Source organism: Helianthus annuus, chromosome 11 (assembly GCF_002127325.2).
Source record: "Helianthus annuus cultivar XRQ/B chromosome 11, HanXRQr2.0-SUNRISE, whole genome shotgun sequence".
In the NCBI taxonomy this organism is placed as follows: domain Eukaryota; kingdom Viridiplantae; phylum Streptophyta; class Magnoliopsida; order Asterales; family Asteraceae; genus Helianthus; species Helianthus annuus.
Genome location: NC_035443.2, coordinates 167,338,853 through 167,358,717, shown reverse-complemented (window position 1 = coordinate 167,358,717; position 19,865 = coordinate 167,338,853). Strand labels below are relative to the sequence as shown.

General features: G+C 38.4%; 1 long non-coding RNA gene across 1 annotated transcript; it reads right to left on the bottom strand.

Annotated features, from left to right (window-relative positions):
* Window positions 1-17,850: 17,850 nt before the first annotated feature.
* Window positions 17,851-19,553, bottom strand: LOC110887281. Its single transcript, XR_002563202.1, has 3 exons — window positions 19,472-19,553; window positions 18,461-18,539; window positions 17,851-18,019 (listed from the first exon to the last, which is right to left on the bottom strand). It is a non-coding gene; the product is annotated as an uncharacterized LOC110887281 (long non-coding RNA).
* Between the last annotated feature and the right edge of the window lie 312 nt (window positions 19,554-19,865).

The following is a 19,865-nucleotide window of genomic DNA, read 5'->3' as shown; positions in this document are numbered from 1 at the left end:
CATAACCCTATAGACCTGCAACCATGCAGACAAGTGTGTCAGACGACGCTGGTGAGTTCAAAGTTTTGTTAACGTGTTTGGATACCAGTTACCAGATTAAAGCGTTTCACAGTTTCGATGATTTGATTTGATGTTGTTATTAACTCGATTACCGCAGATGGCTACAAGATGTATTTGCCCAACCCCAATGTCTCTATCAAAACATTGGTCATGCTTTAAGGAAATTAGTTCATGCCCGTCCTCCTCGGTACGGTGTGAGGGTGCCAAACCTAATAGCTATCAACTAATAACCTCGTTGCCTCCCCGGCAACTGTCGGTAGATGTAAGGGGTCTCATGTGATAGAAACCGAGTATAATAACAAACATCCCAATAACAAGCGTTCCTCCCCGGAACGTTACCCGATATCCCTCCCCGGGATGCATGCTTGGAAAAAGAGCAGTGAACTCACCTTTGATGTGCTCGGTAAGATTATCTACTTAATTACCAGTTGAGCAACCACATCCTATCATGGTTATCGGTAACAGTCAGTTTTATGTGCACATGAATCACATATTACACGTACGATTATTTCACGTATTCACCATCCACATAAAGCACATTTATTGAACAGGTAACGCACATATATAGTCTAAGTCATGACTGTTAATTCATTCACCTAGTGCTTTGCTTAATCATGTCATAGTTCAACTTACATCACACTTACACACATTATTTTACTCACAAACACTACAAGCCCAACCATTACACATATTCGGCCCAAGTTTAAATAGATTCATTACCCTTGTGGTGCGGCCCACTATCAAGCCAGCCCAACATCACTCCCTCGCCCAATTCCTTTTGTTAGCCCAAAAGTTTCTATGTTATACGATCACATGTTTTTCCCAATGTAAATGCAGCCCAACTATTTGACTAATCAACAAATCCAATGCACATAATTCAATATATACAAGTTATCATATATCTACAATATCATGTTACGAGCTCGAGATTATCATACCAAAGAAATCAGCTTAATATATCATACCTCTAAATCTTTCAGCTCACACATTACCCAAACATACATTAGCCAAACCATCATCAATTAATCCTTTGATCCGTATTACCGAACTAGCAATTCAAAAGTAACACGGCCCAATAACCACCCAACATCATTAATTTACATGAATCATGAAACAAAGATTTAGTAAACACACAATACACCCACATCGAATTAATCATCACCATGTTAAATCTTCTATTTTCATGTGTCTTATCACAATTAGTTTTTCCTATAATCAAACAATTAGTTTCGTCATCATCATTGTTAATGTCTTGTCTATTCTGACATGATGTTTAGGATGCACATGACATGGTTTGGTGATATCAAGATTTCAATTACACATAACCGTCATTTACTATATGTGTGCACATGGATTCATGAAATCAAGATCACAAATAAATGTGGCCGTCATTTGCTTATTCAAGGTTAACTAATCTTGTCAAATCATTACTTAGTAATCCACATGTAATTCCCAGTTTATAAAACAATATCAGGAAACATTCACACATTGCATAGACATTTACTATCATGACCAATTCCATTAACATACCAAGTGTCACTAATTATTAAATGGATATCCCAAAATTAGCGAATCTGTTCTAGTCTTGCATCAAAACCCTAACAAATCATCATGTAATCATCGATCTGACCGAACGTTACGCATGAACAACCAATCTGTTTTAGTGATCACTTAGCATGTTATCAAATTGTGACATACATAAACCCTATATCACTAATCAATAACCTTAATTATACCCTTAGATTTAACAATCAATACATATAAGATCCTACCATCATGTACTAACAAAACAACCATATTATCATAACAAGGTCAAATAATTTAAGAATTAACATAATATGAACTTACTAACCAAGAGGGCTCGAATTGATAAACTGATGTCTCAAAACTTCAAGGTCGCCTCGATGGGTTGTCTACTATTCGCAAGTTTGAGAGAGGAGTAGGGTTTTTTTTTTTTTTTGATTTTATGTTCTTGTTATCAACAACATTAACATGTTACGTACATAAATAACAAAAGTTTGGGGCGGTCATTCTTTATCCGATAATGGGCTCAAGCCCATTTACTTGGTTGCCACAAATGGGTAATGTCTTGGGGTTTTCTTCACTAACCGAGTCACCATGGCTTCAAACAAACAACCCCACATCTTGCGGCCCAATGTTACACTTTGTTGGGCTGCTAAACAAGCAAATGAATTTCACAAGATTCGGGTGCGGCCCAATATATACACGACACAGGGTTCATATACACGACAAAGGTTCGGGCCCAATTCACACACTTACACATATTCAATTTAACACATATACACTTACACCAATTTTTATCGTCGCAGGGAAAATACGAAAGAGAAAGAACGAGAATCAAGATTACGTGACGAAGAGACACTGACCTTGAAAGTTAGGGTTGTCACAGTTAGGAAAGACAAGAGAAGGTCTAAAACATCTGGTGAATCTCCCTTTTATCTTGGCCAGTCATTTCCTGATAAGGACAATATTAAGATGATGGTCCAGAATCATGCAATTGATACTCTGAGATAACTCCATATTACAAGGAATGACAACACCAGGTTCCGTGTAATATGTATGGTTGGGATTCCAAAACTGAGTAGTTGTGAAATAAATGCTGGAGAACCCTCTCAACCAACTGCATTTAAGGGTAAATCTGGAAATACCAAAAATGCAACTAGGCCCTCACAAGTGGGAACAACAAATGAAGATGGGCCTAACCCTAAAAAGAATACACCACACACTTGCCCTTGGATGCTTTATGTTTCTAAAGTTAAAAGGGCAGGCTCTTGGGTTGTGAAAACCCTAAACAAAGAACATGTGTGTCTGAACACCAGAGATGTTAGACTGTGCACAGTTGCCTGGTTATCCAAAAAAATTCAACACACTGTGAAAAAAAATCCTGGGATACCACTTAAAGCTCTACAGGAAGATCTACAAAGAAAATATCAAGTTGAAGTGACTTTGCACCAAGTTTTTAGGGCTAAGATGAAGGCAACAGAGAAAGTGCAGGGTCACTATAGAGCTCAGTATGAGAATCTCAGGAATTATTGTGAGGAGTTTCTCAGATCTAATCCTGGAAGCACAGTTAAGATAGATGTTGAACCTTGTGGCAATCCTAACAGTCCAACAAGGCAATTCAGGAGGATATATGTTTGCTTAGGTGCATTAAAGGCTGGATTTAAATTGATAGGGAGACCTATACTTGGGCTTGATGGATGTTTTTTGAAAGGGCCATTCCCTGGCCAGATTCTCACAGCAGTAGGAGTGGATGGCAACAATGGGATTTATCCTGTTGCCTATGCAGTGGTGGAGGCTGAAACAACTGCAAGCTAGACATGGTTTCTTCAGTGTTTAGGTGATGATCTTGAACTAGAACATAAAAGTAATTTCACCTTCATAACTGATGTGTGCGAGGTGTTATATATATTAGATGTATATTTTAAGCCCTTTTTACACTTTTAGCCAAGTTTTAAATTTATAAAACACGATATTTACTAACACTAAACACACATATGGGCAAGTGCACCCATCGTGGACGTAGTATAGTGTTGGTAAGATACCGAGGTCGTCCAAGGACACAAGAGCTTTTAGTACCGGTTTATCCTCAACGTCTAATCAAATCAAAATGTTAGAAAAAGATTTTTAACTAAGAAAATAAAACTAACTAAAATGCTGAAAAATAAAAATAAAAAGAGATAGACAAGATGAATCACTTGGATCCGACTCGTGTGTAGTGTAACCTTTGATTATTTTCGCACTTTTGCACTTGTTTAAGAGATTATCTTAGTTATTGTAGTAGGCCCCTCTTTTGAAGGCGACGTTACCCTCAACCCAGTAGTTTGAGTCAGCAAGGATACAATCCTAAAGGGTCGGATTATTGAAAGATAATTAATTAAGTTATTAATGCATAATGTGGTAGGCTCCTCTTTTGAAGGCGACGTTACCCTCAGCTAAGTAGTCTGAGTCAGCAGGGATACAGTCCTAAGTAGCTGGGTTAAAGTTTTAACAGTAGTTTAACTTATGAGGGGATCAAAGAGTTTGGACCCCCGCCATCCAATACCTTTGGGTATTGAAGGAGGTCCTACTAAATTTGACCCAGGTCCTTTGCAGGATCTATACACTGAACAATGGTAAGACTCTTGTAACACCCCGAAAATATAAATCTTTATATTAGAAATTTAAGGATTTAATAAACAAGAATTAACCAACTAGGAATTTTAACCTAGTTAAAATTACAAGCCTAGAAATAACTAACACTAGGTTAAAAACACTAGTACTTAAAGCTAGATGATAAGTGAGGGACTAAACTTGCCAAAGAATGAAAGTTAAATGCTGATTAGTAACAAAACTCACCAAACACACCATTTTGGGTGTGTCTGGTCGAACAAGAGGAAGGGGGGCGACCAGGGTATTCTCCAAACCCTAGCTTCACACAAAAATTTGCAAAATTGAAGCCTCAAATCCATCCCAAATCGAATTCTAAACACAAATTAGTAATCACCTCGTCGTAAGGATCAAAAGGTATGTAAAATCTTGGTACTTTGATCCATCATGAATTCTTGGTTAATTGTGAAAAACTGAAATTGAGCCTAGATATGCCATGCATGAATGAATGTTGAATTAATATGATGTCCAGAGTCAAACCCTAGGTGATTCCTTGTGAAAACTTTGCATCATGTTTGTAAGGTTTGGGGTTTACATGTTAGGAGACTAATGAGCTTGAAGGAAACTTGATGAATACTAGAATTATGACTATTGTTTTGGTGAAATCTGAATTGGTAAAGTAAATTCAGAAATATAGATGTCAAGATGTATGTGAAATTTACTAATTTAGTGAAATTAGATGTCAATTACAAATCATGAACTTGGTAATAATTATAGAAGAATCTGACCCGTTAGGTGTTTGTTGAAATGCCTAAGTGAGGATTTAAATGTTAAAAATAGGATGAAAACGCAGATTTGATCATGGTTCACAATGATGTGATTATGGTCATGAAAAGAATTCTAAACAAGCTGTAAACTGAATTTTCTAGGCAAAGAGTCCGGATCATCAAGCGGACAAGCCGGAGGGAATTCACGGGGGAAAGGCGTGCTCTAAAGGTACGAAATTTATCGTTTCATACATTATGCCTAATTGTTAGTTTTATGTAGTCATTCTGAAACATGATAATCAAGATTTACCAATATGTCACGAATATCAGTAGTGTCTTAAACAAGTGAAACGGGTCAAAACAAGTGACAAACATGGATTCTTGCATGCCCTGAATGGTGCTTAATTCAGCACCCAAACGGGTCAAAACAAGTTTTGTAGTAAACATGAAGCTAGACGCCATTACTTAATGCATGGTTATAAACAAAGCGTAAGCCGCATGGCGGACACGCTAAACAAGTTGAGAAACTTAACTCCTAATATAGGAGTTAAAGTTTAGAAGTCATAAGCATGACAAGTAGCATAAAAGGGCAAACTTGAAGCCTTGGAAACAAGCTTGTAGACTATTCCGTAGACATTCTCTCGTGAGAATAGTCAAGTGTTGTCATTGGTAAAAATTCGGGTATGGGTAATTAGCTTAGTCGATTAACAGCCTTATGCGAAAGTAAACCGTTTTGACGCAGGAAAAGATTCGGCAAAATGGCAAAATAAAACAAGAAAACATGTACAACAGCTACCGTAGATTACGGTAGTACCATAATTCACGGTAGCCAGTGAAATGCTACGGTGGTTTTCTACTGAGTTACGGTAGGCCACAATAGTCCAGGGGCCACCGTAACTTACGGTGCTACCGTAAGTTACGGTAGCGCCCAGTTTAAATGTGATTTTATTTTAAATTTTGATTTCTTGAATATGTTTTCAGACCTGGTTTTCGAACATGTTAACTTTCAAGGATCATAATACTAATGTTTGTTTAAAATTTTCAATCCCAGGTATTTCAAGTAGTAGGATGAAGATCAAGCAATCAAATCGAACCGAACACACCAAACAACGCTTCCGCACTAGAATCTTTTGTTTTATATCTATGTAAACACTTGAAGTTTTAATCTTGAACATTGTCTAGTAAGAATCATACGTTAACGTTATGACTAGTTACGGTTTAAATAATTTCTAAAAGTTGTTTTTTTTTTTGTAAATTCTAAATTCTGGTAGTAATTGCAAGTTTATTTATCAATAAATCTAGTATTATCAACCGGGTCTTACAAGTTGGTAATCATAGCTCAAGGTTGTCAATAAGTGTTCGGTTCAAGCTTGATCAAGCATCCGGTAAGAGTTAATCGTTTAAGTAAATTTAGAGAATATAGAAATAAACCATGAACAAACATGCATGAAACAAGAACGATTGAATCAAGTTGTGAACTTGATTGAATCAAAACAAGTAAAGCATGTGTTATTAATGGAATGTTTAACAATATATGTAAACATTTCAGTAATAAAGATGGCGGATGGAGGTAAGGATGATGCGGTGCCAAGAGTCACCGAACAAATGAGGGAAGTGATTGCCGAAGAGGTTGGAAAGGCAATTGAAAACAGTTTGTCGGGCTTTATTGATAAAATTCAAAACACAGTTTTATCAATAGTAGACGAGAGAATCAAGAAATTGGAAGATGATTCGAATTTAGTAAAGGAAAAGCCAGGAGGACGAAAGCCTTGTTCATACAAGGAATTCATGGCATGTAAACCACCAATATATAATGGGGAAGTTGATCCAATAGTGTGCCAACGATGGCTAAGTGATATCGAAGGGGTATTCGAGAGGACCCATTGTGGCGAAGATGACTACGTAGCCTTTGGTACGGGTCAACTAAGGAGTCAAGCGAAAGATTGGTGGGATAACAAAAGAGAGAGATTGGTAGTGAAGCTGCTAAGGTCATGACATGGGAAGAGTTCAAGACGCCATTCCTTAAACACCACAGCCCTAAGGCGGTCGTTAATCGAATCAAAGAAGAGTTCATGCAACTCAGGCATAAGGGTGAGAGCATAGACAAGATCACGACAACATTTATGGATAAGATGAAATTTTCCAACGACTTGGTGACAAACGAAGAACAAAAGATATACTATTACCATAACATGTTGAGTGCTGAGTATAGGGAGTTTATCACCCCTTCAAAATATGAGACCCTTACCGAGATCATAAATGCTGCTCGGGAAAGGGAGATCGAACTGAAAAAGAGCATTGAACGGGGTGAACGGAGGGCACAAGATGTAAATCCAAGCCCTAACAAGAAAGCACGAACAAATGAAACACGAAGAAATCGGATGCAAAAGGTGGGTCACCAAGTTGTAAAATTTGCGGGAAGGGTCACAAAGGCGAATGCCGTTTCAAGGATAAGCCTTGTCCCATATGCCGAAAAAGGGGACATATGGCTATATCATGTCCGGAGAAGGTGACTGTTTGTTATAATTGTTACCGACCGGGTCACAAAAGATCGGAATGCCCAGAACTGGTTGGAAAGAAAGATGGGCAAGATTCGAAAAGTGAAGCCCCGAAAGCAAAAGCAAGATCTTTCCAATTGACCGCTGCAGAAGCAAAAGTCGAACCTGACGTGGTCTCAGGTATATTTCCTATAAACTCGATTCCCGCACGTGTGTTATTTGATACGGGTGCAAATAAATCTTTTATTTCATATGGATTTATTCGGCATCCTTCATTTGTTCTAACAAAATTACCTATGCCTTTAGAAGTAGAGATAGGTAATAACAAGAGCTTTCTTGTTTGTGATGTATGTGAAATCTGTCAAATGAGCATTGATGACGAAGAATGCACAATAGACTTGATTCCGATGTCGATGGGAGAATTCCAAGTGATCGTGGGGATGGATTGGTTATCCTGATACCACGCGAAGGTGGTTTGTTTCCGAAAGGAAATAAAACTGACGTCTCCTAGCGGAAAGCAAGTTACGATATACGGTGAAAAAGGAGGTAACCCGGTGATATGCTCAATGCTAGAAGCCCATAAACTTGTGAAACATGGATGCAAGGCTTATATGGTATACGCAAGCGAAACGGAAAAAGAACCCCTCAAAATTGGAGATGTACCGGTGGTACGTGATTATGAAGATGTGTTCCCGGAAGAACTACCGGGGATACCACCAGGACGGGAGGTAGAGTTCGGAATCGAGTTAATTCCGGGCGCAAAACCCGTGGCCAGGGCGCCGTATCGACTTGCGTCGTCGGAATTACAAGAATTGATGTCTCAAATCTAAGAATTGCTCGACAAGGGGTTTATCTGACCGAGTGTGTCTCCGTGGGGCGCACCAGTTTTATTCGTGAAAAAGAAGGACGGCAGTATGCGCATGTGTATCGATTACCGAGAGTTAAACAAACTCACGGTGAAGAATCGATACCCACTCCCAAGAATCGATGATTTGTTTGACCAGCTACAGGGAGCAAGTTGGTTCTCCAAGATAGATCTTAGATCGAGTTAACACCAATTGAAAGTCAAGGAGGAAGACGTACCGAAGACGGCATTTCGTACGCGGTACGGGCATTATGAGTTCCTTGTAATGCCCTTTGGGTTGACTAATGCACCTGCGGCTTTCATGGACCTCATGAACCGGGTTTGCAAACCTATGCTAGATAAGTCGGTAATTGTATTTATCGATGACATTTTAGTATACTCGAAGAATGAAGCTGAGCACGTGTGTCATTTACGAGAAGTATTAGAGACACTCAGACGAGAAAAGTTATATGCAAAATTCTCAAAGTGCGCCTTCTGGTTACGTGAGGTGCAGTTTCTTGGGCATATCATTAGTGCCAATGGAGTACTAGTGGATCCGTCAATAGTAGAAGCTGTGTCAAAGAATCCTCCAAGAAATCCCGTAGAGATTAGAAGCTTTTTAGGGCTCGCGGGATATTATCGGAGATTCATACAAGATTTCTACAGAATTGCTTTACCATTGACCAAATTAACTCGCAAGGAGGAGAAGTTTGTATGGGGCATCAAGCAGGAGGAAGCCTTCCAAACGCTCAAAGAAAAGTTGACTCACGCTCCGGTGTTAACATTACCGGAAGGGGTTGACGACATGGTGGTTTACTCGGATGCGTCGCATTCGGGGCTTGGGTGTGTTTTAATGCAACGAGGCAAGGTCATCGCCTACGCCTCGAGGCAATTGAAGATTCATGAAAAGAAATACCCAACCCACGACTTGGAACTGGCAGCAGTAGTGTCTGCTTTAAAAATATGGAGACATTACTTATATGGGGTAAAATGTACGATCTTTACCGACCACAAAAGCTTGAAATATTTCTTCGATCAGAAGGAATTAAACATGAGACAAAGGCGGTGGTTGGAAACGGTCAAGGATTTCGACTGTGAAATACACTACCATCCCGGGAAAGCCAATGTAGTGGCTGATGTGTTGAGCAGAAAGGCAGATTATACCCCAATAAGGGTACAATCGTTGCAGCTCATCGTGACTTCGGGTTTGCTAGAACAAATCCGAGGAGCACAAGATGAAGCAGTAAAAACGGAAAACTGGAAAAAGGAAAGGATTATTGGCCAAGTTAAAGATCTCGAGGTAGGCAGTCATGGTCTGAAGACGCGTTTCAATAGGATTTGGATTCCTAACACATGTGGAGTTAAAAAGCTTCTACTTGATGAAGCTCACAAGTCTCGTTATTCCATTCATCCGGGAGCGACCAAGATGTATAACGACTTAAAACAAAACTATTGGTGGCCCGGAATGAAACGAGACACCGCGAAGTACGTGGAAAAGTGTTTAACATGTCTACAAGTCAAGGCGGAACACCAAAAGCCATACGGTAAACTCCAACCGTTAGAAATTCCAGTTTGGAAATGGGAACAAATTACAATGGACCTATTGACCAAACTGCCCAAAACAAGTCATGGTCATGATGCCATATGGGTAGTCGTGGATAGATTGACTAAAAGTGCTCACTTCATCCCGATTCGTGAGACTTATACGTCAGAAAAGATGTCAGAAGTTTACACCAATGAGATAATATCACGCCATGGAGTACCGGTATCCATCGTATCCGATAGGGATACCCGGTTTACTTCAAATTTCTGGCGAGATTTCCAAGAACGAATGGGAACCAAATTGTTCATCAGCACTGCGTACCATCCTCAGACGGATGGACAGAGTGAAAGAACAATACAAACGTTGGAAGATATGCTGCGGGCATGTATAATCGACTTTGGAGGCAGTTGGGATGTCCATCTACCCTTGGTCGAGTTTTCTTATAACAACAGCTACCACGCGAGCATTAGAATGGCTCCGTATGAAATGTTATATGGGAGAAAGTGTCGAACTCCAGTATGTTGGGGAGAAGTGGGTCCACGTGGACTAGCACCCACGGATATAATCCGAACTACGAATGAGAAAATCGACATGGTCCGAGCTCACTTAAAAACAGCTCAAGGCCGACAAAAGTCTTACGCTGATAAACAAAGAAGGCCAATTGAATTTCAAGTCGGTGACAAAGTCATGCTCAAAGTGTCCCCATGGAAAGGAGTTATTCGGTTTAGAAAGAAAGGGAAATTGAGCCCAAGATTTATCGGACCATTTACGGTTATCGAACGGGTAGGAAAAGTAGCTTACTGTCTTGATCTACCGGAGGAACTAAGCAGAATTCATAGCACATTTCATGTGTCACATCTTCGAAAATGTTTAGCGGATGAGACAACTTATATTCACTACGATGATATCGAGGTGGATGACAGATTAAACTATGTGGTAAAACCTGTTGCGATTCTGGATCGTAAGGTGAAAACCTTAAGGAATAAAGAGATCAATCAAGTAAAGGTCAAATGGGAACACAAGAAGGGTGCAGATACCACATGGGAATCCGAAGAGGAAATGCAACGGCTTTACCCTACTTTATTTGGTACGTAATTCGGTTTCGGGGACGAAACCCTTTTAAGGGGGGTGGACTTGTAACACCCCGAAAATATAAATCTTTATATTAGAAATTTAAGGATTTAATAAACAAGAATTAACCAACTAGGAATTTTAACCTAGTTAAAATTACAAGCCTAGAAATAACTAACACTAGGTTAAAAACACTAGTACTTAAAGCTAGATGATAAGTGAGGGACTAAACTTGCCAAAGAATGAAAGTTAAATGCTGATTAGTAACAAAACTCACCAAACACACCATTTTGGGTGTGTCTGGTCGAACAAGAGGAAGGGGGGCGACCAGGGTATTCTCCAAGCCCTAGCTTCACACAAAAATTTGCAAAATTGAAGCCTCAAATCCGTCCCAAATCGAATTCTAAACACAAATTAGTAATCACCTCGTCGTAAGGATCAAAAGGTATGTAAAATCTTGGTACTTTGATCCATCATGAATTCTTGGTTAATTGTGAAAAACTAAAATTGAGCCTAGATATGCCATGCATGAATGAATGTTGAATTAATATGATGTCCAGAGTCAAACCCTAGGTGATTCCTTGTGAAAACTTTGCATCATGTTTGTAAGGTTTGGGGTTTACATGTTAGGAGACTAATGAGTTGAAGGAAACTTGATGAATACTAGAATTATGACTATTTGTTATTGGGAAATCTGAATTGATAAAGTAAATTCAGAAATATAGATGTCAAGATGTATGTGAAATTTACTAATTTAGTGAAATTAGATGTCAATTACAAATCATGAACTTGGTAATAATTATAGAAGAATCTGACCCGTTAGGTGTTTGTTGAAATGCCTAAGTGAGGATTTAAATGTTAAAAATAGGATGAAAACGCAGATTTGATCATGGTTCACAATGATGTGATTATGGTCATGAAAAGAATTCTAAACAAGCTGTAAACTGAATTTTCTAGGCAAAGAGTCCGGATCATCAAGCGGACAAGCCGGAGGGAATTCACGGGGGAAAGGCGTGCTCTAAAGGTACGAAATTTATCGTTTCATTACATTATGCCTAATTGTTAGTTTTATGTAGTCATTCTGAAACATGATAATCAAGATTTACCAATATGTCACGAATATCACTAGTGTCTTAAACAAGTGAAACGGGTCAAAACAAGTGACAAACATGGATTCTTGCATGCCCTGAATGGTGCTTAATTCAGCACCCAAACGGGTCAAAACAAGTTTTGTAGTAAACATGAAGCTAGACGCCATTACTTATTAATCCATGGTTATAAACAAAGCGTAAGCCGCATGGCAGACACGTTAAACAAGTTGAGAAACTTAACTCCTAATATAGGAGTTAAAGTTTAGAAGTCATAAGCATGACAAGTAGCATAAAAGGGCAAACTTGAAGCCTTGGAAACAAGCTTGTAGACTATTCCGTAGACATTCCCTCCTGAGAATAGTCAAGTGTTGTCATTGGTAAAATTTGGGTATAGGTAATTAGCTTAGTCGATTAACAGCCTTATGCAAAAGTAAACCGTTTTGACGCAGGAAAAGATTCGGCAAAACGGCAAAATAAAACAAGAAAACATGTACAGCAGCTACCGTATATTACGGTAGTACCGTAATTTACGGTAGCCAGTGAAATGCTACGGTGGTTTTCTACTGAGTTACGGTAGGCCACAATAGTCCAGGGGCCACCGTAACTTACGGTGCTACCGTAAGTTACGGTAGCGCCCAGTTTAAATGTGATTTTATTTTAAATTTTGATTTCTTGAATATGTTTTCGGACCTGGTTTTCGAACATGTTAACTTTCAAGGATCATAATACTAATGTTTGTTTAAAATTTTCAGTCCCAGGTATTTCAAGTAGTAGGATGAAGATCAAGCAATCAAATCGAACCGAACACACCAAACAACGCTCCCGCACTAGAATCTTCTGTTTTATATCTATGTAAACACTTGAAGTTTTAATCTTGAACATTGTCTAGTAAGAATCATACGTTAACGTTATGACTAGTTACGGTTTAAATAATTTCTGAAAGTTGTTTTTTTTTTTTTTTGTAAATTCTAAATTCTGGTAGTAATTGCAAGTTTATTTATCAATAAATCTAGTATTATCAACCGGGTCTTTCAACTCTTACCAAACCGTTCCCTTAACCCCCGACTAGGTAGCCAACATATCTCCATATAGACCGTGGAGATATGAATGGTGAAAATCTTTTATTTTATATAGACAGTAAAATAATGCCAAGACACCACGGACAAACGATAAGGAAGAATCACCTTCAACATAAGAAACTAGTAATTAAAGTCATTAATACAAAACCAATTAAAAAGTGCAAAAGATTAAAAATAAAAAGTATTACACTAAACACTTGTCTTCACCAAGTGATGTAAGAGACTTAGGCAAACATGGCCTTTGATCGTCAAGAACTCTTACGATCAATCTTGGATCCCGAGATGACTCACACACTCTATGATGGACAATGGATGATGGTGGTGGATGATGGTGTTGTAATGGTGGTGGGTGGTGGGTGAAGTGTGAGAGAGGTGGTGTGCCAAGGGATGAGTTACAAGAGCTCCAAACACTCCTATTTATAGGCTGAACAGAAGCTCGGGCACGGCCCCGTGCCCGCTGGGCACGGCCCTGTGTCCATCTGACACTCTCTCCCTTCATTAATTGTAATTCGCAATTACAATAAATGCGCCTGCAGCAAGTTGACCACGCCCCCGTGTCCGCTGGGCACGGCCACGTGGTGGGCAGTAGAAGCTTCTATAGGTTTGTCTTTTCTGCTGCTTCTTGGGCACGGCCCCGTGCTCGCTGAGCACGGGGCGTGTTCATTCTTCTGTCTTCTCTGTTTTGCTTGGGAGGATGCTGTCGGGGAGGTCGGGCTTGTCACTTTTGTTCCTTTTCCTGTATTTATGTTAGATTTTGCTGTCTTTTTGCTTCTTTCGTTATTTTGAGCTCATTTAATCCTGAAAATACAAAAGGAAGACAAAAGCACACTTTTTTCCAACATTAGTACTAAAAAGGGTTAGTTTTAAGCCACAATTGATGTAATTTATATGTTGCATTTTGTGCACATCAAATACCCCCACACTTGAATCTTTGCTTGTCCTCAAGCAAAACTCTTTATAATGTGGCTTTATTCACTCCCAAATGGAATGGGCAGAAGAGAAGGTTTTTGGGCTTTGTCATAGAGTGTAGGGATTTTCCAAGATCGTTTAGGTTTTATTTTTATTTATTTACAATCCTATTCGTCATGATTTATTAAAAACATTTCATAAGACAAATTATTTATTAGGGCATAACATACCTCTTTAAAATTCTATTTATATACAAGTTCACATGCCTCACGGGGGAATCACTCAACACTCGGCCGAAGGTGTATTTTTAGTGAATCACTCGAGAGCGGCATGAAGCTTACTCCTACCATAAGCTTGCCAAGCAATCAATCCTCCTCCTTTTTAACTATAAACTTTTGTAAATATCAAGAGGACTTTCTTGGGTGAAGGGTTAGGCTTGGGCTAAAGGTGGGTGGTTGGTTTAGTGGTTAGTAGAAAAGGGAGAAAGGCGTAAAAAGCGTCGGTTTTCGTAAAACATTTTGTTTTTTTGTGACTTTTTATTTTAATGAAGTATTTATTCAAACAAGCCTTTGTTTGAGGAGCTTTGTTTGTTTATTTCCAACTTCATCATCATCTTTTTTTTTCGAAGTCACACGAAAACCGGGCTTTATTACTAAAATAAAGGGTTAAAATGAAAAAGGGTTTAGGTGGGTAAAAAGGGTGATGGTTTTGGGTTAAGAAATGAAAAGGTTTAGGCTCAAAGGGGTTAACTAGGGGGATTTTGGGTAGGTGATAAAAAAATGAAAATAATGGTGTTGAAAGAAAAAAAAGTTAGTCCTAATGCCTTCATCATTTACTTACTTGGGTTTAAGTTGGTAAGGACCGGGAATGCATTTGTCATGGCAAGTTCTAGAGTTGTAAGAACCAAGCGGCTATTCACACAAGAAACGAAAAATGAGCATTTAGTGTAAAGATATATATTTGTATGCTCAATAAAGTCTCAAAACTCACTTTTGTGGGAATGGGTTTTTATGTGATCAAGTATATATAATCAAATTTTAACTAAGCTTGTCATGCCGTTTCATAATTTTCTTATGTTGGTTCTTTTTATCACGACGCTATCGGTTGTAAACTTGTAAAAATATAACCTTGTTAGAACTTGAATTCCCAACTTAAACTTAGACAAGTAAAAAAAATTGAAAATTTTCGAAAAAAAATTTGGGGTGATTAGCGGTTCCAATAGAGTTTTGTGTAAGGCTTGTTATTAGGACTTGCAAGATTCAAGGTTTTAGCATCCCCCCCCCCACACTTAAATTACACATTGTCCTCAATGTGTCCCCAAAATAAGTTTTTAGGTTGATTGAATGTGTAATAGGGTGTTAAAAAGCAAGATTTTATGTTACTGGCATTCTGGACACGGCCCCGTGGTGACCGGGCACGGCCCCGTGTTCAGGTGCCAGTAACAAAAATTAAAGAAAAGAAACAGAAGAATGGACACGGGGGCGTGTTCAGCGAACACGGCCCGTGTCCAGTTACCTGAACTGGGCACTTTTCTGCAGGATGTGCAGCACGGGGCCGTGTTGGGCGGACACGGCCCGTGCTGAGCTTACTGTGATGAAGAAATTGTTGTCGGATGGCCCTGTTTTCGTGCATGGAGCTATGTTTCTCATTTCCCTTGTTATCCTTGACCATCCCGAGTGTGTTTTATTTATTACAACATCATCCAAACCTTAAAACCATCATTTCATTAAAAATCATAGAGAGAATTACATAGTCCTAGAATACTAGTAAGTTAGATAAATAAGCACAAGAAGCTTAAACCAAGAAGTTCTAGCCTACAAGTTATTTTAATTAGCAAAATTTCCGAGAAAGTATTAGTCTTGGTTGAATGCGGCTTCATAGAACTCCTTCCTCCGGGAATGGAATCCTCATATGTCGGCGAGCCACTCCTCTATCTCCCTTGGGAGGAGGAAGGAGGGCTCGTTGGCGTCGGTTTGAGGAGGTGTAACTTCCACCGGGACTTCTTGTAGATTTTCAAGAGGAGGCTCCGCTGGAATGTCACCCCATTCAGTAGGGTTGTTTACTCCTAGTGCTAGGTTCCACTCCTCTTGAGGGAGGATGGGTTCCATGGGAGGTGTCACAAGAATATTTAACCTCTGGTGCAAGAGGTTAATCTCTTGAAAACTATTTTCCAGCCCCACCGTAAGATAATTTATACGGTCTATTAGGACCTCCTCTACCGAAGTCATTTCATCGAGAGCTTCCCGTAGTGCCATGACGTAGTGTACAAGGGTAGCTTCAATGGAAGGCCTTCTCCCACTTCTACTATTTCTTGAATGTGATGACGATGTTCCACTGTTTTCACTTGACATTCTACGAAAATAAACCGAAAACAGTTTATTTTTATGAAACAATACCTTGGACACGGCCTCGTGCTCAATGAGCACGGCCCCGTGTTCACCTTTCTGCAGAGTTTTGAAACAAGGAATCTTGAAGTTCTAAGTTATTTTTCTATCTTGTGAAGCCATTTTGAACAATAGTAACTTAAAACAATGTTATACAACTTATTTTTAACAAGATTCCTTGAACAAAACTCAATAATTCTTGCCATAAAGCTTGAAATTTCAAACTTTAATGGAGGTTTTTGGAGAAAGATGAAGAAGAAGGAAATGGATAAAAGAGGAAAGGACAAGATGGTTGTTGGAACCTTATTTTAGAGCATACCTAGGATGGTAGGAGAGAAGATCCCTTCAAATCTCTGTCCCTGGATGGTCCAAATGTGCAGGATTCTTGGCTGCATTTATAGAAAACGACAGCATGCTGGACACGGCCCCGTGTCCGCCGGACACGGCCCCGTGTGCAGACAGGATCCTGACACAGTTTGTCCGCATTCTGACATAAAGTCAGAAAGGAATCTTTTGGTGGACACGGGGGCGTGTTGGCTGGGCACGGCCCCGTGTCGAAGGGCTGATTATGAAGTTTGTCTATTTTCAAGGAACTAATCCGGATCGGGTGGTTCCTTACTGAATGGAACAACCCCATAGTGCCTAAGATACCTTAATTGATCTAGGTTAAGACGAGAACGCAAGAGGTTGTCGGTGAGGGTGATTCCTATGCTAAATGTAGGTGGACAAGTCCAACCCTTTTCCGGGCTCTTGTTAAAGAAGGTGTATGCCGAATCGCTCAGGTCTATGTATGCACCGAACGAAGTCGATGGGGAGTCCTTCACGGCACAATCGGCACAGGGACGACTATCGTCCAAGTCTTCGCTAGAGTTGAAGGTATTGTCGGGAGCAGCGAGGTTGTCTGAATGCGACCCCAACACTTCTTCTTGGTAATCGTCTTGAGATGAATCAAGGAAATCCATCTTAAGTTCGTTTAACCAATTAAGAACTAGAACTTCTAGTTGAAATAGTTCATCAAGAAGCATTTCTCCTAGAATATCTGGTTGGGCGCCTTCGAGGGAGAGATAAGGATTATTTTTACTTTCGCCCCTCTTAAGGATACAGGCAAACGATGGGTCTATATAGTGGGGCTTATAATTTAGAAAATAACATTCTAATTCTTTATGACCGCCTCCACATAATTGACACCACGTACCATAAGAGTGCCGAAAGTAAAAAAAAAATCATTATCACTCATTTTTGTGTCAGAAATTACCAACCGTCGGGATCTTACGGTTCTGTTTTCAGTAACTGAATCTTGGGCACGGGGGCGTGTTAGGTGGGGACGGCCCCGTGTTCAGCTTACTGTCTGACTTAAAACAAGATTGCCAGTTCTAATGATTGGGCACGGGGGCGTGTTCAGCGGGCACTGTCACACCCCAACCGATGGCGGAAACATCGGGATGAAACGAAAACGAGATTGCAAGAGACTTCATAACACTAATTGTGTCAATATTTAAATAAACCCATTTCATTTCATGAATTTCAAATTGTCAAACATTACATAAAATCCAAATACAACATGTTCAAACATAAAAACATCAAATCATATTAAACCTAACACGTCTAAATGTGTTTCTAGGTATCATCGCTACTTCATTTCATAGCAATCATCATCTTCAACCTGTAACATGTTTAAAATACAATTCAATGCAAAAGCAAAGGCGAGTATACAAGTTTGATACTTACATAGCATAAAAAGATAAGTTTAAACGATTCCTCATAACTAGCATGTGATTCAAGATAAACATTAAAGTCGGCATGTGTCTAACATATCAAACCAGTGATGAAACGCAATATGCTCATGACATAACCACAAGTCTACGGGCGGTGCGTTAATCCTATAGCGCTATATATGTCACGGATAGGCTCGTACGAAGTTAATGATAAGTCTAACACAAGATGTCCTCAACCCAAGTTTAAAGTATCAAGCAATCACGTATACAAGCATGTTATAGGAACGTTTGTGCAATTAAGTAAAATGTTCATGTGTAAGTTTTGGTAAGTAAACATGTTACACCCCAAAAAGTGGTAAACGTAAAGAGGGGAATTCGAGTATACTCACGTTGATTGCGTTGCGATTTCTTGTAAGAACGTACGAGTAAAGATTGGAACAATCCAAGAGAACGAACAAACGGTTTATCCTAGATGTGAAAATACCACACGTAAATGATCTTATAAATTTTTCATACATTAAATAATATCTCTAAAATTTATGGTTTATAATCGGTTATATGTCATCCCCTTATTACATTTAATTGTCATAAAAGAATTATAGTTAAATGTTTTATAATTGAAGGGAAATGAATTAAGAATAACAATAAAATAAGAAGAAAAACTGATAACTTGTGATTTAAAGTTTAGAAGAAAAGAATGAATTTATAATAAAAGAAAGGAAACGAAAAAGAAAAGAACATTTGGTAAAAATCTAGACACGTTCGATACATAACAAACTTTAAGTAAATAATCACGAATATCATATGACACACTTGTATAGAGTGTCATCTTGATTCTACGAGAGAGAAAAGAAAGTTTATGGAATAGTTACATAACTGTCCGTTTTATGTGTAACAACTAAAATAAATTTTAGTTTAATCATACTATTTTCTTACAATATTAATGAATGTAGAATGAGCCCCGGCTATATAACAAATTATTGTTTATTTGAAAAAAAAATAAGAAAAGAATTTCAATATATTTTGTGTTCGAAATAGAAACCTAATCTTTATATAAAAATTCTAAAGACAAAATGATTACATTAACCAAAATTTAATCAAAACACATGCGACCTCTTGAATATGTTAATTGACAAAGTGAAATCAATTTATAAGATAAAATAAAATATGCTACAAATTTCTAAAAGAAACAAAACTGTGATATTTAGAAAAATTAATGACATTATCACTAGCATTTCATATGTGCTAATCAACTCAATAGTCCTATTCTAAAACAAGGCACCCAAGTTCTAAGAAATACAATTAATTCAAAAAAAAATATTAGGAATATATATCCTGATTAAGTAAATTGAAGGAAACAAGGAAAAGAAAATATAAAAGAACAAAAAATTTAAGACTACCTTCTAAGAAGAAAATCCAAGAATAAAATGAATTCCAAAAATTTGTTGCTTTCTTGCTACACTAGAGAGTTTGAGAGAGAAGTATGGAGTGATTGATAAAAATGGGTGAAGGTAAACAAATATTTATAGTGTGCTAATTCTATAGAATAAATTTGGCTTTAATGATGGAAAGAAAGGTAACTTATTATGTTTTAACATGATTTATTTGAATATTAATGGTTTGGTCTATGGTTTTAATAAGTTTAGCAAGGTTTAATTGACATAATGGTGAGGTTAAACACAATAATGGTGAGGTTTGATTGACCTTTAAGTTGTTCGGTTACTAGTTTGGTCTATGGTGTTTTGAATTCCCGTGATTAATATTTAAAATGTTCGGTTACTAGTTTCTATTAGA